At 38.9% G+C, this 24,211-nt stretch overlaps 1 protein-coding gene across 1 annotated transcript in view; it reads right to left on the bottom strand.

Annotated features, from left to right (window-relative positions):
- dock3 (dedicator of cytokinesis 3) overlaps nt 1-24,211 on the bottom strand; it is an 821,127-nt gene that overhangs the window by 562,224 nt on the left and 234,692 nt on the right. The window lies entirely within an intron of this gene.

Below are 24,211 nucleotides of genomic sequence, written 5' to 3'. Positions count from 1 at the left end.
CCAATTGAAGTTATGTAATATTTACACCAATGTAACAAGACATCAAAAGAATCCTTTTGGTAAGATCTTGCATATGCATACTTAGTATAAACTAAGTCTTTGACATTCTGCAGAAACGTTTCTTAATGCCAAATGTCTGTAGCTGATCCTCCTTAATGTGTGGAGCAGTTCAATATATTAAAAACACAGTCTATTGGCTTTTAATAATGACCACAACAAATGGCTGACCCAACATCTACTGTTAATGGAGATAGCAAAGTCCCCTTTTAATCATTTTCAGTGCTTCTTAAAGCATCAACACCTGCATTCATGTCACATTATTGCCTCGAATGCAAAATCACTATATCATAGTTAGGATTATAAAATCACTATATCTCCTCTGCCTCAGGGGAGGCTATTTCCAGAGTAAACCTTTGGAAGATGTCTGTGGCAACGCCGGATAAAAGCAGAGAGCTCACAACTGTTTTGTATAATTTCAGTTGACCTTTCAAGCTGGGCTTTTACACTTGCTTGTCACAGGAGATGAATATTAAAGTGCTTGAGTGTTAATAAGTCTTCTTGAACAAGATCTTCCAGCTTCTTCATAGTGATGATGCAGTATTTTATTTATTCAATTACCAACTTTGATGGCTCTCTGTTTAAAGATTGACTGTCACAAGTCAGGGCTTTTATATACATGTGATTTTACTACATTGCACAGGTAGATTAGATCTCTAAACACATCACCATACTTCCACTTCCTCATGATGCACATGGAGCATGGGTAAATGTCGCTTGATCACTTGTGACAACAGCACTCAATGGGCAATTTCATCCAAATATATTCTGTTAGATTGGTTTACTTGAATCATTCTTCAAACTAACTTTAGGTAGAGTAATTGCAGGAGTGAAGGAGAGTTGGACATCTAATTGGAAGGTTTAAAATAAAGAGTTATGGGAGAGATCTCTGCTAACATCTAATGTTTGAATCCAGATCAGTCTTGTGTCATATCAGATACAAAAAAAACAAATCTCTGGCAAATTTTAAAGAGAAGTCCAATCAAAATTCAAGTGAACACAATAAGGGCTTATTAAATAACAGCCAAAGCTAACACTAATAACAGAGCAAAGTTATACGTAAAAATCGTACAACATACCTGAAGAAGTTTGAAAAATGGTTCATTAACTTATGAGAAACAAATGCAAAATCAAAACCAGAGGTGATGCATGGTGCTGCACCAGCTGTAAATGTTGGGACAATGGGTGCAATGAGCTAGACAGGCCTATGAGATCCTCGTTACACCACAATTTTAGCTGATGTGAAGCCCCTGCAGAACTTCTTGAATTTGTAACTGCACGGTCCCTTCAAAGCCTCACGCACTTCTGACTCGGAAGGAGGTCACATGGGGCTCAGCCACACTTGCTTCAGTCTTGGCAAAACCTGGTTTATGTTGCATATGTTGCTGAAATAGCAACTTACGCAAGGTGAGGAAGAACTGAGCAACATACGCAGGACTTGCCCTGACCTAACAAAGGTCAACAGACATAGAAACAATCATATGTCAAGAAGTTCACATTACCCCCAAGGCCCAACAATAATTGCTATATCAATAACTCTCATATCAACCATATAAAGTTTCAATGAAGTACCAACATCTTAAAAGCCTCTAAATAAAGTCAAAAGAAGGACTGTGGATGCTATAAATCAGAAACAAAAACAGAAATTGCTGGTAAAGCGCAGCAGGTCTGGCAGCATCTATGGACAGAAATCAGAGATAACATTTCAGGTTGAACGACCCTTCCTCAGTTCCTGAGTTCTAAGGAAGGGTCACTTGACCCAAAACATTAACTCTGATTTCTCTCCACTGATACTTCCAGACCTGCTGAGCTTTTCCAGCAATTTTTGTTTTTGCTCCTTAAAAACCCCTGTCTGGTTTCAAAAGTCTCAATATGACCATTCAACACACACAAATAAAAAAAACCCAAAACTATTTATCTGTTGCATTATAAAACTTGTACTGAATAACTTCACAATTAATAGTACCATTGAACATTGGTAGAAAGGCTAGAGTTTGCCATGAACAACCTGAATTTTGCAAGTCTGCTCTCATTAGACATCCAATTTAAATTTTTGCTGTCAATTAAGTTTTCAGGAGCCATTTGCTTTGCTTTACTTTCTACCTTGCCTCAAAATTGCCATCAAAGGATTTCCATCTCAGTTTGTTATAGGAAGAGAAGGAGAGCCAATGGAGTGATGCCAAGCCACTCAGTGTGGACCAGAAGTAATCTGTGCTCTTTCATTGGTACTCAACACACTTGCATTTACAGTTCTTGAGCAGCTTGTGACAGCAGATCTGATAGGCCTATATCAAAATCAGTGCTAACAGATATGTTGATAACTCTTTGCAACCATCCTAACAAGCATCTGTTCTCCTTTCATTACAGCATGAAAGAAAGAGGGTACAATAATTATTAGACAGCAATGCCTGTTTAGCTACACCTATCAAATAGTGCAAGCACATTTGGAAACATTGTCATAGTTATCTCAAAACAAACAATCCTGTCTCACAGCATCCAAGTCAGTACAGGTTTCAGTGCAGATCATGTACCATCAGGGTTTCGAAGCCTGGTACGCTACAAATCAGCTGTTGCTTTAATGCTGCAACCACCTCCTCACAGGTTGTGATACTAATTATGGATGGAGTGAATCAACAAAAAAGCCTTTTCTCTCTTGCAACTTCTCATGTAACATCATTTGACTTTGAAAAGACACCTGAAAGTGATTTATGTAAAGCAGTGCTCAGACACATGGTTGCAGAATTACACCTGCACACCAGATTTCCTTTGCCATAAATTTTTGCCGTTCACTAATTTGTCTTTTTCCCTTTCACCAGTGGCTGCTATGGATTGGGTTAATTTTTCAAAAAGCTACAAGAATTTATATAACCTATCTGTACAATTCTTTTTCAATTGTCTGATCATGTTTAAATTTTACCGGTCCCTTATTAAATTATACAAACGGATTGTTGCTAGACAACAGAGTGCTATTTGCACATTCTCTTTCTAGTAAGGCATGCTTCAATTTTTGATCAAGTATTGCTGTCTTGTACCAGAATGCAAAAACTAACACTGATATGATAAAGACTGTATCTCCCCAATCTAACAGTCTCTAGACCAGAGCACAGAATTTGCCGGATCACAGGAGGTCATGCATCAGGGTCAGCACAGGGGTTTCCCACGAACCTGATGAGAAAGGTGTTCTGCAAATCAAACCTATAGGCTGTTACAAATGTATAAATAACCAACTGAATCACTAAGATGGTTAGTTTGCCTAACTTTGACTTTCTAAAAGAAACTGGCAATAGGTTTAATATCTCACCCGCAGGTTCATCCAATTCACTGATTACGTAAGTAAATGCTGGACTTCTTAAAAAAAGATATCAAAACAATTTTACAAGTTCAGCTTTCATATAATGTGCATTATATCATATTAAATTTAGATAGGAGTCTACAATTATGAATCGATTTGTAAAAGGATTCCTTCGATCAGAAACGTTTGAAACCACTGAGTAGGTTTTAGTCAGGCTGAATCAATTTCAATAAACTTGCTACAATTGCTGGTGCTTTGTCAATGAGAATATCTTCAATGAATGTGTCACTGTTTTGATTGAAGTCCATTAAAAATTAGTGTAAAACTGGACACTAATTATGGAAGATATTTTCAGAATATTAAGCACTTTAATAGATAGAGAAAATTTGGTTTTGACAGTTCTAAACTTCAACATGAGCAAGTTAAGACACAGGTTATTACCGCCTCATTCATGCAACAGTCCCACAAAAAAGTAACATCTTTGCAGGTTCAAACTGAATTTTAGCAATGACACAGTTTATTTTGAGGAGATGCCCTAGGCACAGATATTCACAATGCCATTCTTATTTGCTTTACTTCACTAGCCTGATTCTGATATTAAACCTCTCCGGTTAACTCTGAACAAATAGATTTTCGTTGTAAAGTCTGCATTGCCAAAAAAAACCTGAAAATATAAAACAGATCAGTGACTTTACGTTGGCAGATTGAATTCAATAGGGTCCTTTGGGATGCTGTATCCTCATCCACATTCCATATGCACAGTTAAAGTTCTATCCAGCTCAAATCAATCCACTTGGATCCATTAAAGCTGTACTTCTGACATTGAGCAGTTTGGGACTGCAAACTGTGCTTGCTATCAACAGCTGTAATTTATTGCTAAGAGCAGATTCCTCACAATAGATATCCATCAATCTCCATAACAACCTACATCCCGATAATGACCAAGATTCATTCATCTCACATCATGGTATAGTGGGATCCACACTGTGCTTTTGTAACAAACAAGCTCAGAAGTAAGTCTCCATGATATACAATGTTTTAAATATTTGCTGCCATGCTTGACTGTATAGAATTTCCTGGACAGTAAAATGATTTGCCATTTACTTTATTAGGCACAGACTGTACTGCTCTGAACGTGAATATTGATTGGAAAAGATGAAAGAATAACTGTTCATTTATTCTATCTTCAATGTCGTTTATCCTCAGTGTCTCCCCCAGCCCAACACCACTCTATCCTGTGTCACAGTGTCTATTTCTTACTGTCACAAAATTTCCCTGCCTCATTCTTTACTCCATGTTGTAGGAATGGATTCCCCGCCAATTGGATTTTATGATAAATATAAAACTCATGACACAGTGTTGCAAATAAAATCAAACTTCAGCACAAATACTCAGAGGTTAAATTCAGGCAGTGGCCTAGGGACTGACGGATTCAACATTGTCTAAGTGTTACTATGGGACGATGGTGCAGAGAAATGAACCTACCATTACCTGTTGCTCAACTAATACAACTGCATTAGAACCTGGGCATGGTTACAATGCTGTGTTCCCAATGAGTGAGGAAAACAGATCATTCAAACTTTTGTCCATCTCTAAACAGCAGATAAGATATTTAGAACCACTATAAGCTAATCATGTTGTGTGGACGTATTTCATGGAAAAGGACTGATCATACTTGGTTGAATCTGAGAAATACATCAAGGAGGATGAGCGCTCAGATATCCTGATCAACAGAAAAACATTTGATGTGGTAGAGGTAGGCTTGCTGTAAATCGCAGTGAAAAGAACGGAATTGAAGTAACCCGGCTGCAGTTGGAATAAGGGTCAGGATTAGCAAAAAGGGTGATTCATCCATCATGGAACCACACAAGTATAAGATGTGGACAATAGTCAAGATGCTGGGTGAGTAAAATGGGCTAGAGGAAGAACCTGGCCTTCAACATGCATTTGAGAGTACGATGAATCGCAGAACTCTACGGAAGCTATTTGGACCATTCTAGCAGAACTGGATTTTCAAATGAACATTATGACCTAGTGCCATTCCCCTGTCTTTTCTTTGTATTTCTGCATATTGCTTTGATGCAAATAATTATCTCATGCTTCGTTGAATGCCTTGAATGAACTTGCACCACTACATTTCAGGACATGCATTCTACTCAGTGTGTGAAAAAAAATTCTCACATTACATTTGCTTCTTCTTCCAACTACTTTAAATCTATGTCGTCCCATTCTCAATCCTTTTACATATGGGAAAATGTCTATTTATTCTGTTTGTCTTCCCATGAAAATTTCTATCAGATCTCCTCTTAGCTTCTCATCTAAGAGGAAACCAGTCCCAACTTCTCCAATCTATCTTTGAAACTGAGGTTTCTTATTCCTGGAACCATTCTTGTAAACCTTTTCTGCGCTCTTTCCAATGGTTTCACATCCTTCCTGACAATGTGGCACCCAGAAATGTACATAACATTTCAGCTGAGGTCTAACAGGCACAGAATAACTTCCCTGCTCTTGTATTCAATTCTCCTATTAATATTGCCTAGGATGCTGTATTCTTTACTAACTGCTGTCACCACATGTCCTGCCACTCTTAATGGCTTACACAGATACACACCCCATGTATCTCTGCTTCTGCACACTTTAGAATAGGTGGGAATATTGCTGGGCTTATCCTTACACCTGTCTTTGAACAATGGTGTAATAATTGAAATTCTCCAGTCCTCTGGCATTACCCAAGTCTGAAGATGACCGAAAAATTATGACCAGTGCCTCTGCATTTTCTGCCCTCACTTCCTTCAGAATCTGCTTCCTTGGTAAAGGCAGATGTAAAGTATTCATTTAATACCTCAATCTTGCCCACTACTCCCATATGTAAATCCTATTTTTGGTCCCTACTTGGCCCTATACCTCCTCTACCACCCTTTTATTAGTTATGTGCTTACAGAAGACATTGCAGTTGCCTTTTACATTAGCTGCCTAGATCTTCTCATAATTCCTCTTTGCTCATCTTAATTGCTTTCACATGGTCCGTCTCAATCTTCCATATTCAGCTTGGTTCTCAATTGAGTCCTTTTTTTTTAACCTTTACCCTGTGATTAGCACACCTTTCCTTCTTTATATTAATTTCTATCTCTTTTCTCATTCAGTGTGCTCTTGTTTGTTCCACCTACCCCTTGTGAAGCAACAGCACTTGAGTGAACAATCTTTGCTTTGAAGGTAGCCCACTGTTCAGCTACAGTCTATCCTGTTAGCCTTTGGCTCCAGTCCAGCGCTGCTATTAATCAATTGAAGTCGACTCAGTTATTTTTTCTTGCATTGGATTGTTCATTGTTTTTTCCACCAGCATCCTAAACTTTATGATACAATAATAATTATTCCCTGAATATTACACCACTGGCACCAAATTATTTTCTCCACCTCATTCCCAATGACCAGACTAGAAGTACCTTACTTTTCTTCAGAGTGGACACATGCTACTGTAGAAAATCCTGACTTGGAACTTTATTATTCCTGAGTCAAAATCCTGTAACTCTCTTACTAATAGCACTCTGTATCTGCACACCTAATGGATTACAATGGTTCAAGAAGACAGCTCACCACCACCTTTTCAAAAGCAATTTGGGATTAGCAGCAAATGCTGGACTTGTAATGATGCCTTTATCCTGTGGAAGAGGAAAAGCTTGCCTTTCAGTCTCACTGCACATTCCTCATACTTTTCTAGCAAATCTCTTCTGTACTCTTGGCATTCTTCTTAAATCATGCTGTCCAGATTGAACACATTGGTCCAGTTGAGGGCTAATCTTCAGCACAGGTCCTGCCTTGCTTTAGAAAGCTTAAGATAGTCATGCAGCACAGAAATAGACCCTTCAATCCAACCAGTCCATGCTGAGCATAATCCCAAAATAAACTAGTCCCACCTGCCTGCACTTGGCCCACATCCCTCCAAACATTTCTTATTCATGTACTTTTCCAAATGTCTTTTAAATACTGTAACTGTGCTTGCATCCACCATTCCTCTGGAAGTTCATTCCAGACACGAATCACTCAATGTGTAAAAAAAATTGCCCCTCATGCTTTTATTAAAAATCTTTCTCCTCTCACCTTAAAAATATATCCCCTAATCTTGAAATACCTCACTCTAGGGAAAGGAACCTGCCATCTACCTTGTCTACAGTCCTCATGATTTTATAAACATCTCAACCTCCTACTCTCCAGTGAAAATGGTGCCAGCCTGTTCAGCCTCTCCTTATATCTCAAACTCTCTATTCTCACAACATCCTGGTAAATCTCTTCTGAACCCTCTCCAGCTTAATAATATCCTTTCTACAACAGGGTGACCAGAACTAGATACATTACTCCAGAAGAGGCCTCACTAATGTCCTCAATATGACACCCCAACTCCTATACTCAATGAAGGCAAACATGCTAAACATTTTCTTAACCATCCTGCCTATATGCGATGCAAACTTCAAAGAATTATGTACCTGAATCCCTAGATTTCTGTTAAGATCCTACTTTTAATTGTATAAGTCCTGCTCTTATTTGTTTAACCATAATGCAATACCTCACATTTATTCAAATTAAGCTCCAACTGCCCATTCTCCCAATTGATTAAAACCTTTTTATAACCTAGATAAGCTTCTTCACTGTCCACTATACCACCAGTTTTGGCGTCATTCAGAAATTTATTAACCATGCCTTCTATATTCTCATTTAAATCACTTATATGAATGATTTTCTTGAACTGGTTTGCTCTGCGTTTCTGAAGATGCCCAAAAGATAAATAGAAAGTGGAGGAGTGGAAATCTAACGGTGATTGCCACTTCCTGGTAGATTTGTTTTAGAAACAAGGAAGCTAGGAGCTGGAGTAAGCCACTTGGCCCTTTGAGACTGGTCTGCCATTCAAGATGATCATGGTTAATCCTCTATCTCAATGCCATTTTCCCAGTTTCCTTCGTTGCCTTTATTATCCAAAAATCATCAATGATTTTTTGAATATATTCAGTTACTTGTCCTCCACAGTCTTCTGTTTAGACAATTCCTAGGTTCGCTATCTTTTGAGTGAAGAAACGTTTCCTCATCTCAGTCCTAAATCTTTACACTGTACCTTGGGAGCATAATCCATTAATTCTAGACTCTCCAACCAAAGAAAACATCCTCTCTGTATCTAGTCTGTCTAGGCCAGGTTGAACTTTGCACATCTCAGTCTTAATCTCTGGTAAATACAGACAAGGTAGAAGGCCATTGTGGATTTAGTGATGAATAATGGGCCAGAACAGTCTGGTTAGCTCAGTTAGTGAGCATGTGTTTCATAAAAATGCCAAAACACAGGTTCAATTAATGTTCCAGCTGTGCAGATTTTGAACAAGACTGCTTGCCCTGTCCCCAAGAGTGGAAGGCAATGGCATAAGCTGCCAATGAAAAAGCTCAGTACAAAATATCAACAAACAACGGATCAAGGATCTGTTGTTGGGGAATGTAGATATTTTCTAACCAACCTGCTCAGAGATGCTATTACATGCCTCAGGAGCGATTGGTTTTTAATCCAGGCTTCCTGGCTCAGAGGTAGGGACACTACCACTGCACCATAAGAGCCCCACTCAAAGTGTATGCCAAACTTGACAACAGTCAACCAGGATTAGTTAACAATTTGACTCTAAGGCATCAGTTTGCAAATAGAGATAATAATGATTGATATCAAAGCTAATGGCAAAAGCTTTTGTTGAATATATTATGGGGAAATGATAAAGGACGTTACAGACAGAGGTGACAACATAATAAGCAATGGCGAATTTTTAAAATAGTACACTGCATCATTTTCATAGCTGAAAAAGAGGACATAATGTTAGGAGGGAACCTAAATTTTGGATTAGCCGACTTGATTTATCTTAAGTAACAAAATGGCAATGGACAAAATAATCAATTTTAATTAAGCAAATTTACTGAGCTTGATGGTTTCCACCCTGGAGTATCCACAAAAATAGATGAGGAAATTGTCATAATTTTCCATTATTCTCCGATTTCAGGAATTGCGCTTTTGTATTGGGAAAAATGTACTTTTTTAAAGTAAAGGACAGTGGGGGAGAAAAACAACAAAAATACAGACCTGTCAGTTCAATGTCAGTTGCAAGGAAGTTCCGGGAATCAGAGTACTGATTATAGGCTACTGAGTACTTGAATAACTAAGAATTGATCACAGGCAGTTGGCATGGATCAGCAATGGGTAAATTACATCTTACTAATTAGTTATTTATTTTTGAGGGTGTCACTATCATGGTGTATGCAAGAGAATTCCTATATTGGTAGGGATTTGGTAGGGTTCTTCAAATGAGGTTATCAATAAAGTGAGAACACACAATAGTAGTCATAAATTGATAAGGTAGTCTGTAAAATGAGTTTGTAGAATGCTCATGTGACAACCTCGTGTAATTAGATAGAATTGATTAATAATCTCAAGGCCATGACAGCTAGGATATTTAATCAGTTAACTAAATAAATCTGGATTTAAAAACTGGTATCAATATAGGTGACCACAAAAGTATTGGATTATCAGAACAACTAATTCAACCATGTCCTTTCAGGGAAGGCGTTCTTTCATCCTTACTTGTGACTCCAGACAAACAGCAATACAAATGATTCTGACACCATTCTGAAATGGTCTTACAAACCACTCTGTTGCAGTCAACAAGATGCTCATTGCCATCTCTTGAGGACAATTAAAGATTGGCAATAAATGCTGGTACTGCCAATAATAACAACAATCTATGACTGAATTAACAAAAAGTACTTGCCATTCTTTGTTAGGTCTGCAATACCTGAATAATGTATTGGTGTTATTGATTCTTTGATTTATGAGATCACAGTAGTTATTGTCATGATACCAGTTTTATAAATAGATATATAAAAATGTCACATTGATAATATGAAAGTATCTGTGTGCGTAACACTATTATAGTTTTTAAGTCAGCATATAAGGTACTGAAAAGACAAATGCAATTAAAATTTACACACTGGTCTGAATCAACAAAAATAGGACAAATTGCAAACTTACCTAAAATTATTAAACTGCATTTGACTTTACAGTGATAAAAAAAATTCAAAGTGTATATTTAAAACTAATTTACATTTAAATTTATTTGCATCTTGACTCCTGTGGCATACTATCTTCTGAAAATAAGGAGACGATAGATTTTTCATTGACCTTTGCTTTAGGGGATGCAAGTAACATTCCATAGAAAGAGCTGTAAATCAGGAAACGGAAGGGTAGAAACTCAAGAAAATTACAATCATCAAAGAAGTGGTATTGAACAAAGTGTTTGAGCTGTGGGCTGGCAAGTCTCTGTGTCCTGATGGATTTCATCACAGAAACTTAAAGCCAAAAGAATGGAAGGGCAAAAGCAATATGAAATTCCATAATCAGGGCATCAGACAATCGTTTCTGCAGCATGAAACATGACTCCAGGATGCTATGTTGTCTTCCTGGTGCCAGGGTCAAGATGTCATGGATCCTTCCAGGGGAGGGGGATAGGCTAGGAGACATGGTTCACATTAGTACCAATGATATAGGCAGGAAGAAAGAGGAGGTCCTTAAAAGAGGATTCAAGGAGTTAGGAAGGATATTAAAAAGCAGGACCTTTAGATTTATAATCTCAGGATTACTCTTGGTGCCACATGCTAGTGAGCATAAGAACAGGAAGATCAAATGATTTAACACATGACTGGAGAACTGGCATTGGAGAGAAGGTATCAGATTTTTGAGGAATTAGGACCAGTTCTGAGACAGTTGGGACCTATAATCTGACGGGTTACATGTTAACAGGAAACTGGGACACATCCTGAAGGGAGATTTGGGTTTGTTTAAACTTGCCTGTCAGGGAACCTGAGAGGTAACGCAAATTAGAAGGGAGTTAACCTGATGATAGGAAGTAGAAAAGCTACAAAGGAGATTAAAAACAAACAAGCGCAGAAATTGCTAGAGAAACTCAGCAGATCTGGCAACATCTATGGAGTGAAGTAGCCCTTCAGATGAAACATTAATGCAACATTTGCAACAAATAGATTAACTAAAGGCATAGATAGAGGTATTTGGCTAGGATCTCATTGTCATTACAGAAACATAGCTGTTGTGGTTTGTTTAAACTAGCATATCAGGAGGGTGGGAATCTGAGAGGTAGCACAAATTAGTTGAGGTAACACAAAATATAAGTTGTAATCTGTTTCAGTGGAACAGCAAGGGGCAGCAGACATTAGTTGGAGTTATTTATAGGCCACCAAATAATAGTGGTAGTGTGGGTCATGGTATTAATAAGGAGAGGAGAGAATCATGCAGCATGTGCAACACAGTAATCATGGGTGATTTCAACCTGCATTTGGACAGGGTAAACCATTTGCATATTAAAGCTGTGGAGAATGAGATTCTGGAGATCCTGGGGTTAGTTTTCTACAGCAGTACGCTGAAGGGTTGGCAAAGGGGACTTTCTATTTTGTATCTCGTATTATACGTTCTAAAGGACTGATGAACAATTTTCTTGAAAAACAACCTTTATGGATAAGTGACCACAATATGATAGAATTTACATTATGTACGAAAGTGAGATAGTTCAATCTGAAACAAGGGTGTTCAATTTGAATATGGGAAATTATGAAAACCTGAGGCGGAAATTGGCAGGGGTGTCTTTAAAAAAAAGGCTTAGAGAAATGAAACATTCCTTCAAGGTACGAATCCCCAAAAATGTCAGTCAATCGTAGCTTGTAAAGGAATTTAAGAATTATACAAGATTAGAATAATATGCTTCTAAAGTGAGGGGCCAAAAATTGTAATAAATCTGAGAATTGGGAAACATTTAAGAATATGGCATATGAGGACCAAGAAACTGCTAAAGAAAAGAAAATATGAATCTAATCCAGTAAGACAAAACAGAAAACTGGACTGCAAAAGCTTCTCCAGCTAGTTAAAAAAGGAAAGTTAAGATGAGTGTGAATCTTAAAAGCAAAGTCAGGAGAATTTATAATGGGGAATGGAGGAATGACAGAGAAGCTAAATTATTACTTTATGTTTGTTCTCACTTTATAACATACAAGAAATATCTCATAGTTAGAGATCCAAGTGACTAGGGAGAATGATAAGCTGAAATAATTTTTTAGTCAAAAGGTTGGACTAGAAAAATTAACAGAGGTAAATGTTAATAAGTCCCCAGGATCTGATATTCTACATCACAAAGACTTCAAGATGGTGGCTATAGATGCAGTTGATACATTGGTAATCATTTTCCAAAATTCTATGGGTTTTGAAATAATTCCCAAAGATTTGAAGCTTGCAAATATCACCTCAATATTTGAGAGAGGAGCAAGGGAAAATACAGGAAATTACAGACCCATCAGTTTTATATCAGTAGTAGGGAAAATGCTAGAATTTATCATAATGGATGGGATAAATGGTTAATTGATGATCTGAGTGGTGTAGTCAGCATGGATTTGTAAATAGAAAATTGTGAGAAAACCTGTTGGTGTTTTTTGAGGATGTTACTAACAAAATGGTAAGGTGGAGTCAATAGATGCAGTACATTTCTTTTTTCATGCTTTTTCTTTGTTTCTCCTTTCACTTAAAGTTTTTTGCTTCAGCAAAGCATTGGTATCAGGTCCTGCCCGAGCACGTTATAGGATTCAGTGACTGGAGGCTGCGAGCAGGCCCTGCCCAAGCACATTCCAGGATCCGGCTAAAGGAGGCTGCGAGTGGGTCCTGCCCGAGCATGTTCCAGGAACTGGTTGCGGCACTGGCAGTTATAGAATCAGCAGCAATGGCGCCAGGTGGAAATCGCAGGCGGTAGCGTCAACAGCAGCAAGCACTCAGTTCCTCCCGAGACTCCAGGCTGTGTCTTGGCCCAGGTGCCTGCATGGAGATAAGACTTACATAAGATTTTAATATCTGGACATTTGCAACTCCTTTTGACTTTGTTTCTTTTATTCCAGATTAGTAATCAAATGTGTAACCAAGGTGGCACTGGTTACATCAGTGGAGGCAAGGTCATGCCAAAGAGTGGTGACTTTCATTCCAGCGGCAGTGGTGTGGTGAAGGGAACTGATGCTTGGCCACCTTGCCCGTGGCCCACGATGGAGCACTGAACAAGGACTGTAAAAATAGACACATTATTTATTTCTTCATTTTTCTGCCTTTATATTCTATGCTTTGGTTTATTTTTCTGTGTTTTAAGATGGTGCCAGAGAATGGTGACACTATACAATACTTTTCACTGTATTTTGTAACAAGATACACATGATAATAAATAAATCAAATTAAATACATTAGATTTTCAAAAGGTTTTTGACTGAATCCCCAACAGGAGGTTGTTTAACAAAATTGAATCAGATGACATAAGAAAAAAAACATACTGGCATAGAGTAAGAATTAGCTAACAGGCCAGAAACAGACTGTAGTGATTATAATGAAGTCAACCAGGTGGACCTCATGCAATATAAGGTCCCTAATTGGTGCTGTTAACCTGGTCCAATCAGGGAGCCCTGGCTGACAGATATAAACAGGAGCGTCAGAGGTTCTGTTCACTCAGAAATGGCTCCGAGGAAGCTAGATTAGTGTTAAGTACTTTGAACGTGTAATTAAATGGCGGCTTGGTGATGGGATACTGGCCTCTGTGAAGTTATTTCACTGAGTAGGAATAAATGGGTCATTTAATACTAGTCTGTGACTGGCTGAGTATCATAAAGGATGCAGCTGTTCACAATATATATCGATTTGGACATGGGAGCCAAATGTAATATTTGTAAATTTGCAAATTATACAAAGCTAAGCAGGCTTGATTTGATTTAAGCTTTATTGTCACATGTACTCAAGTACAGAAATATAGGAGTACAGTGAAAACTGTATAAGATGGCACTGTGTGGGATGACATTAAGTACAAAGGTACACAGGTACAAAAATTAGTTACAGGTAGTAACATAGAGAAACACAGTTAAAAGTAAAGCATTACCATTGTTCCTGGTAGAAGTAGAAAAGTACAGTTAGAAGTTAACAATAGAGTGCCTCCTATTATTAAGTGGAAAAATAAAGGAATAAAGGCAGAAGTTCAATGGTCATTCTTAAGTGCACTCCCTGCAAAAGTTTGGTCTCCTCCATTTTGGCCTGCTCTCCAGAAAACCTCAGGATTCCTGCTCTCAATGCTACGATGCTAAGGTCCTCCCTCAACCAACTTCAGGCTTGCTGTAACCAAGTTAGGTGTAGGCCCATAGCTGCTTCGTGCACTGGACCTCCAGCTGACACTGCTCCATGCCCACAGCCACTCCACACTCCTGGCAATGCCATTGCCACCGCTGCTCACTCTCCAGAACTCCAAAGGTAGTTTAAAACAAAAGACGAGAAGAGAGAAAGAAAAGAATGCTGCTGGCCTGGAGCGGACAGACCTACCATGCCAGTGCCACAAACAGTGAAAACTGGCTCACTCAACTCCACACTGTGCGTCCTGCTCTTCTTTCCACTGTGCTGCCGGGTCCTGCTCTTCTCTCCTCCATGCTGCCAGAGGACCCCCCTTTCTCTCTCTCCGCTGTGCTGCCAGTGGACCTTCCTCTCTCTCCACTGCGCTGCTGGCCTGCTCTGTCCTGCAGCCACTGCCTTAAAAGGCCTTAAAAGATTTAAACAAAAAAGAAACAAAGAAAGCAGACGGAGGCGGATGAGACCCAAACCAGGGGCTCAAATGCAGCGCTGCTTCTCCACCATTGCCATTTGGGTTTTGTACGTATGTATGTTGTGAGGAAGACGTAAAACTTTATCAGGAGGATTCGGACAGTCATGCTGATTGGGCAAGAACATTGAAGATGGAATAAAATGTGGAACGTGTGAGGTGTCCACTTTGGTAGGAAGAACAGATGCACAGAGTATTTCTTAAGTAGCAAGAGATTAGAAAGCGTAGATGTGTAAAGGGACTTGGCATCCTTGTCTATAAGTCACTGAATGCTAAGAAGTAACCTTAGCAAGCTATTAAAATGGCTAATGGTACAATTTGCCTTTATCGCAAGAGGATTTGAGTACATGAATAATGAAGTCTTATTTCAATTGTATGCATGCTTGGTAAGACTACATGTGGACTGCTGTGCACAGTTTGGCCTCTTCATTTCAGGAAAAATATTAAGCCAGATTTTCTGGAGAGTGGCAATCTCACAGATATTGAAACACTTTTACGAAAGAAGGGAGCTCCACGTTTATGAGAGCAGATTCCGCTTAAGATCCTTTCAGAAAATGTGGAGCCATACGTCCATTCTGACAGTTCTTTTGTAGCATGGATCTGTCAGTTTAAGGCAAAACACACCCCCCTTTCCCAGCAGTCAGTATATAAGGTAAATGTGATCTTAGGGTTCTGGGAGGGTTGGGTAACAAATGGGTAGAGTTTCCAATGCCAGCTAAGTAACTGCCAGCTAAGAAGTTGGTAGTATGCCAGGTGGTAGTATACCAGATGGTAGGGGGTAGGTTGGTGGCAAGTTTCCAACTGGGAGGTGGCCAGGTTGGTAGGATGCTGTGAGAAGAACGTAAGGTGCCAACTGCATAACGTACCAGGATGCAAGGAGACAAGGTCGGGGGAGGGTCACTGTTTAGGGTCAGTCAGAATAGGCTAGAGAAATCTGGGTCAGCAGGAGGAAGGGAATAGATAGTTGGGTCTGGCAGCAGTGTTGTTGGTTCCGGTCAAATCCAATCACTGGGAAATGTGCTAGGGTTTTGGGATCTGGTGTGGTTACAATGGGGAATGGGGATTTTGTCAGGTCCTGGAGTCGTGCGTGTTAGGTCCCAAAGTGGAGGGTTCTGATCCTACAGCAGACTGTCGGGTCCAGAAAGTGATTTGTTGGGCCAGGGTCTAGGGATAGTGTAGTTGGGGTGAGTGCATGAATAGATATGGGTCAGTTTATTAATTACCCAAGACTTAGATGATAGATTTTATTGCCTAACTTTTCCTGAGTAACTATTTTACTTAAATTCATTGGAACCATCGAAAGTCTCCAATTTTTAATGGACATAGACAAATTGTCCAGAGGAAAATTTAATTTCTTGAGTAATTCCTTTGGAGTCTGCTACGATGGGATTCCTCAGGGTGTCCACGCACAACTCCCATCTACGCTGGTGTAGCGGCTGTCAGGCCAGTGGAAAACTTGCCCCATTGTTGCTATAGAGGAAGCACAAAAAAGGTTCTCCAGACGAGTTCCTGGAATGGTGGGACTGTGCTGGGGAGATAGAATAGGCAAACTGGGCCTGCATTCTTGAGAGTTTCTAATTGTGAGAGATTATTGAATTGAAATCTACAAAATACTTCAAAGGAAAGATAGGGTAGATGTAGGAAAGATAATTCCTTTGGGTGGGGAGTCTAGAATCAGGGGACACATTTTAAAACAAAAATGGGGAATGCCATTTAGGACTGAGTGGAGGAGATATTATTTTTACTTTGAGGGAGGTGAATCTTCTCTACTCCCTGATAGCTGTGAAAGATCAGTGTTGTAATATCTTTAAAGTTGAGGTTGATAAATTTTTGATTGGCATAAAGGGTTATGGGGATACTGTGGGTACTAGTGGACTGGGCAGAAATATTGAAGGGCAGGACAGTTGAAGAACAGTGGCAAATGCTTAGGGAGATTCTAAATACCTCTCAATTAAATTATATATCTGAGAGGAAGAGGAATTGTAAAAAGGTATAAGATCATCCATGGCTTAACAAAGAAATCAAGGATAACATAAAGGCAAAACTACAGCATATCATACTGCAAAGGTAAATGGCACTCAAGGGTTGGGAGAATTTTAAACTTCAGCAAAGGGTTACTAAAAACAAAATCAAAAATGCTAAGATGAACTACAAAAGGAAACATAAGCACTGATACCTAAAGCTTCTATCAGTATATAAAAAGGAAGAGAATTGTGAAAGAAAGTGTCGGCCCTTTGGAGGATGAAAGTGGTGAAGTAATAATGGGAAACTCGGAGACAGCAGAGGCATTAAACCAATATTTTGTCTCGGTTTTCACAGTGGAAGATAATAATTTGTTCCCAAAAACTGCAATGACTATAGAGGGACTTGGTGAAATTACTATAACTAGGGTGATAAGTTGCTGGGCCTAATGTTCTGCACACTAGGGCATTAAAGGAGGTGGCAGCAGAGACAGTGGATGCATTGGTTACAATATTCCAAAATTCCCTGGATTCTGGATAGGTACAAGTGGATTGGAAACACACTAATGTGACACCCTAATTCAAGAAAAGGAGATAGGCAAAATGCGGGAAACTAAAGACCAGTTGGTTTGACTTCTGTAGTAGGGAAGTTGCTGGAGTAAATCATAAAGGAGGAGATGACTGAACACTTAGAGAAACAAAGCTCAATTCACTAGTGTCAGCATGGTTTCACGAGGGGCAAGTCATGCATGACAAATTTTCTGGAGTTCTTTAGAGATGTAACCAGCAAGGTGGATAGAGTATACAGTGGATGTGAAGTATATAGACTTCCAGAAGGGACTTGACAAAGTGCCACATAAAAGAACAATTCAGAAGGTTAGATCTCTGGGCTTTCGGGGTACAGTACTGGCTTGGATAGAGGATTGGCTGACCGACAGAAAGCAGAGGGTTGGGACAAATGGCCCTTCTCTGGATGGCAAACTGTAACTAATGGGGTGCCACAGAGTTCAGTTATTATACCTCAACTATTTGCAATTTGTGTAAATGATCTGCAAGCAGGGACAGAATGTAACATAGCAAAATTTGCAGATGATACTAAAATAGGTGGGAAAGCAGACTATGATGAGGAGGTAATGAGTTCACGAATATTGATAGGTTAGGAGAACGGACGAGAATCTGGCAGATGGAGTTTCATATGGATAAGTGTGAGGTTTTACCATTTTGGCTTGAATAATTTAAAAGGGCAAATTATTATTTAAATGGGAAGCAGATTCAAAATGCATCAGTGCAGTGGGATCTGGGCGTCCTTATGCATGAATCACAAAATTTGGGTATGCAAATGCAGCAGGTAATAAGAAAAGCAAACAGAATCTTAGCATTTATTACAAAAGGTTTGGATTATAAAAATAGTGCTGTTACAATGATATAAGATGTTATATAACACCTGCAGTATTGTGTCCAGTTTTGGTCTCCTTACTTGAGAAAGGATGTGGAAGCATTGCTGGCAGTTCACAGGAGGTTCACCACATTGGTTCCAGGGTTGAAAGGGCTAATGTACGAGGAGTGGTTGAATAGAGACTCGCTAGAGTTCAGAAGAATGAAGGGGGATCTGATTGAAGTGTTTAAAATGCTAATGGGGATTTATAAGGTGCATGTTGAACAGATGTCCCAGAAGGGGGAACATTCTAAAACAAGAATTCACAGATATAGAGTGAGAGGAGATAGGTTCAAAACTGAGATGTGGAGAAACTATTTCTCTCAAAGGGTTGTGAATCTGTAGAAATCATTGCCCCAGAGTGCAGCAGAGGCAGAATCAATCAACAGATTAAAAAAAAACAAATAGATACATTTCTGATGAAAAGCAGGTTAAAGAGCTAGGGGAAGCAGGCAGGAAAGTGGAATTGAGATCAGGATAAGATCAGCCATGATTATATTAAATGGCGAAGCGGGTTCAAAGGGCTGAATTGCTTGTTCAGTCTCCTATTTCCTATGTTCCTACACTGAAAACAAAAAGTTCTGGAGATCACAGTGGGTCAGGCAGTATCCACAGACAGAAAGCAAGCTACCGTTTCGTGTCTAGATGACTCTTCAGCTCTGATGAAGAATCATCCTGGCTCGCAACTTTAGCTTGCTTTCTCTCCATGGAATTGCCTGACCCGCTGCGATCTCCAGCATTTTTTGTTTTCAGTAGATTCCAGCATTTGCAGTATTTTGCTCCTATGCTCTTTTAACAGTACCAGGGCATCTAATGCCCAACTGATACTTACGATCTCTGATGGTTCAGCACTTGATAATAAAGGAAAATATTGCGAATGCTGAAGGTCAGTAAAGACAGGTTAGATAATGATAAACTATTTCCACTGGTTGAGTATTCTAGAAGAAGGCGGCATAGTCTAAAAATTAGGGCCAGGCCATTCAGGATAGATGTTAAGAAGCACTTCTTCAGACAATTGGATGTCAGTCCTCTCAACGCCAGGACATTTCTGCAGGAGTTCCTCAGGGTAGTGTCCTATGCACAACTGTCTTCAGCTGCTTCATCAACGACCTTACCTCCATCATAAGGTCAGAAGTGGGGATGTTCGCCAATGATTGCACAATTGTTCAGCACCATTTGTGGCTCCTCAGATACTGAAGCAGTACGTGTTCAAATGCAACAAGATCTAGAAAATATCTAGGCTTGGGCTGACAAGTGGCAAGTAACATTCACGCCATACAAATACCAGGCAATGATCATCTCCAGATTGTCAATCTAACCACTTGCTCTTGATATTCAATAGTGTTACCATCAGTGAATCCCCTGTTATCGACATCCTGGGGGTTACCATTGACCACAAACTCAACTGGATTCACCACATAATTGCAGTGGCCACAAGAGTACGTCCATGGCTAGGAATACTGCAGCAAGTAACTCACCTCCTGTCCCCCCAAAGCATTTCCATCAACTACAAAGCACAAGTAGGATTATGATGGAATATTCCCCACTTGCCTGGGTGGGTGCAGCTCAAAAAAAAGTTAAGAAGCTTGAAACCATCCAGAACAAAGCAGCCCACTTGAATAGCACCACATTCTCAAACATCCCACCACTGACATTGAACAGCAGCAATGTGCATTATCTACAAGATTCACTGCAGAAATTGACCAAAGATCCTTAGACAGCACCTTCTAAACCCATGACTACTCCCTTCAAGAATGACGAGGGCAAGAGATACATGAGAACGCCAACTGCTGCATGTTCCCCTCCAAACAACTCACCATGCTGACTTGGAAATGTATCTCAGTTCCTTCACTGTCATTGAGTCAAAATCCTGGAATCCCCTTCCCAAGGGCATTGTGGGTCTACCTAAATCACGTGGACTGCAGCAGTTCAAGAAGACAGCTTATCACCACTCTCTCAAGAGCAACTAGGGATGGGCAATAAATGCTGGCCAGCCAGCGATGCCTATGACCCACAAGCGAATTAAAAAAAAGGCAAATGTTTAGAATACTCTTCCCACAAATGGCAGTGGAAACTAGATTAGTTTCTCATTTTAAATCTGAGATAGATAAGTTTTTGTTAAGTAAAGATATGAAGTGATATGGACCAAAGGCAAAAATATGGAGTTAGGCCACTGGTTAGTCATGATCCCATTGAATGGCAGAACAGAGTCAAGGTTCTACTCGTGCCCATGTTCCTATATCCTATGTCTCTAAAGTTCCTGCCTGAAATAAAAAACATAAAGTGAAGAAACTCAGCAGGTCTGGCAGCATTTGACAAAAACTGAAAAATTCAAAATAAAAGGAACTATGTTTCTCTCTCTACAGATGATATCAAACCTGCTGAGCTTCTCCAGCACTTTGTTTTTATTTCAGCATTTAGGAATCCTGTGTTTTGTAATCTAAAAATGTGTGCATCAATGAATCTGTTAAATCCTTTCCCCTGTTGCCCCACATTTTTCCAAGGAAACATCTCAAGTTTACATCACAAATAACAGTTGATTCAACATGTCAAACTATCTTACATTACCCAATCAAAAATGAACTTGAGCTCATCCTACCAAACCTCAATTAAGATACTAGGGTGAAACATGAAATAATCAGTCCAAATCATCAAAGTAGACAACAGTTCTGACATTAAACTATTGACTGCAACATCACAACTTAATGCTGAACATTGGGTATACAAACAATTAATAGATACAAGTAGATGTCACCTGAATCATCTATCAGCTACAATAACAAAGCAATAACAGAGCTTCTAAAGAGAATGAGTGTTAGCATTCTCATTAGGAATAACAAAGTATTAAAACTTGGAGAAGAAATTAGTAAAGACATGTGATAACAATTCTCTTAGACTGAATGAAAGACAGACACATAAATTAGTTATAGACATAAGGAAAACACTGATAATGATACTGTTCCTGTGAAAATTAATGATGTGGCTATTAAAATACGAATTAGTATAAGTTGTAAAGGTATCCTTTTACTTTCAGTCTAGGGTCCAAAACTGGAAAAATACTGCTTCAAATCAAGAGAACTGTGCAAAGAGAATGTCTAATTTTAAAAGTCACGTTTATTTGGGCTGCTTGCAGCTTGCAAGGCAAATGGAGCTAACAGGTTCATGACAAAATACAATACTATGTAGGGAAAGTGAAACCAGACAAATGCTTGCCACTTGTTTGCGTTCAGGGCGAACCTGCTCAGTGACACTGGTTGGTCTGCTTATCCAAGGATGCAAGAGAATTCAACTGAACGACATTGTCTGGATTCGCCTCAGGCGACCTGATGTGTACATGCTAGGGCTGCAGAGAGAACGTAACGACTGAAGAAAACAGTATCTCTCCCCTCTTCCCTCCCATGTAAAAGGCAGTAGCAATCCAGCTCCGCTAGCTGTTCTCACGCACCTTTTCCTGAAATTGCTTTTTTCATCCCCGTTGCTGAAGAATGGTAAAAGGAAGCCTTCCAGGGTATTCAAAATATCGATCCTCAACCAGCGATCCGAAAGTAGTCTGCTTTGGCTATATTGGTGGAAACAACCTTGTGTTGTCAGCAAAAAACTGAAAAGGTATTTCAGAAGACATTGAATTAAAACCACTCACTAAATCCTGCACTCCAGGTTGGCACTATTGATCTGTATCATCCCTATTTTATTTTATCACCCTTATCAATCCATATCTTTTGCATGTCTGTCAATATTTGTGTCTGGGTAGTTAAGAAATGATAGAGTCACAGTGTTTCAAGTTAGTGATTCGTGATTCTTCATTACTGTCAGTTAAAAATAATTTGTTCATAATAAATAGTTTTCTTCTGATTAATTATACAAACGTAGTTATGTTTTTTTTTTGACCTGTTTGCCAGTCAGGTAAATTGAAGAGTTTAACTAAATCTTTTCACGTGTGTGACAACTCTGGCAAAAGCGAGGCTTGATTTCCAGCCCCCCTATCACAGCAGGTCATTACAAAATATCTAGTTGCCAAAGTGGTAACATGTGAAATTTGAGGGAACAATGCATGGATGTATTTTCCTTGGCCACCACATGGCTATAGTATCTCAAAGTTAGAATCTTTTCAAGTCAACCCTACAACCATGAAACCCTTTTATACAACTGTACTAAAAAAGCTATCTATTTGGAAATCTTGCCTGACATGGCTGTCCTATATCCATTTTTATGCACCTGCAACGTCGGTTTATGCTAAAAATATAGATACCCCATGGAAAGTACTTTTCACTAAATTTTGGATATAGGTATGTGCTGCTTAACAAGCTAATCCTGATCTTCTATCAAATCAAGCATCATAAATGGAACTGCTGTGGGTCTGGCTCAAATTGACCCCAGATTCTTTCACGAAAATCTCCTGAATTTGAATAACCTCAATTTTTCAGAGAAATTACGTTGGGTGTAAAATTTTACAGCTTAGAAGGCATTGGCTGTGTCTCATCATACCTATGCATGAGCAAGTTGTTAGTCTTATTGCTCTGCCTTTTGCCCATATTCTTTTTTCTTCCCCTTTTTCAAATGTTTATACTGTATTTGATAATACATGTTTATGTTCGTGCACTATGTGAAAACTGGAAGAAATGAAACTATTCGGACATTTTCTGATTGAAAAGACTTTACCAGGTGATTTCTTGGAAATAAAGCCAACAGTCTAATTTGTGTTTGAGTTTATCTGTTGTTTTGAGAAAAGTCAAGTAACTATGGAAAAATGAGACAGGGAAGAGTTTATTGCTCTTAATTACTGGTTAAAGCCTCCAAGGCAAGCCTCTCTCTCGCTCACTCACTTCTGAAACGTTCTCAGTAGGGAACCTGATAAAATTTCCACATCTCAATATTTTGACTATTTTTAAACCCTGCAAAGTTGAATGGTGATCACTGTCCAAGAACTTAGCACCATATTGATTTCCATCCAAATCAATGTTTTGTTTGTAAAACTTTCTATTAGTCAATGGCTGTCAACAACTCTAATTCTACCAAGAAATCTGGTAGACTGCAAGAAGTGATCATATTCTATGCTTTATTTTCAGATCCTAGCCAACAGGAGTATGTTTTCTTTTGCAATTTTTTTTCCCAACATCCTTCATGCAGAGACTTGATTCTTTTTAGGTTGCATGGGTATATCTGTGTTTATGATTAAGGAAAATTTTAATTCCAGGTTGTAGCATTGTTTGCCACTTGTTTTAAAAATAAGATTGTTACCATAATAAATGGATTATTTTGAGTTCATTAAAAAAGCCTGGTTGAAAGTCTCTTTTCTTGTGGATAATAGTACAAAAGAAAGCAACCAGTCATTTTGGTGATTGAATCAATAAATTTATACTGGTATTGCAGCTGGTGGAGTAGTGGGACTTGATTTCAGTCGTTACATTATCCACTTTCTTTTGAAATCTGTTATGAGTTCATCTACATTTGTTACAGATAAAGAAAAAAATACACTGGCACTGTGAATATATTAATTGCCAATGAAGTTCATTTTGAGGGATACTAATATATACATTGCCGAGTGCAACCATTTTAACCATTCTAGGATTTATGGGAACAGGGATTCAATGTCTTTTTCTCTCTTACTTCATCAGTTTTATCACTGTTGCTTTTCTATTTGTACTATTCTATCGAGATACTTCTTCTACTCCTTCTGGAAATTTTCAATTCCATGACCACGCTCTTCTGTAAAAGCAAACTCATTTACTATTTGAGATAACAAGGTGAAGAGCTGGATGAACACAGCAGGCCAAGC

This window comes from Rhincodon typus, chromosome 16, assembly GCF_021869965.1.
Source record: "Rhincodon typus isolate 14 chromosome 16, sRhiTyp1.1, whole genome shotgun sequence".
Taxonomy (NCBI): domain Eukaryota; kingdom Metazoa; phylum Chordata; class Chondrichthyes; order Orectolobiformes; family Rhincodontidae; genus Rhincodon; species Rhincodon typus.
Note: the sequence above shows the minus strand (reverse complement) of the source record. Positions and strands in the feature narration are given on the sequence as shown.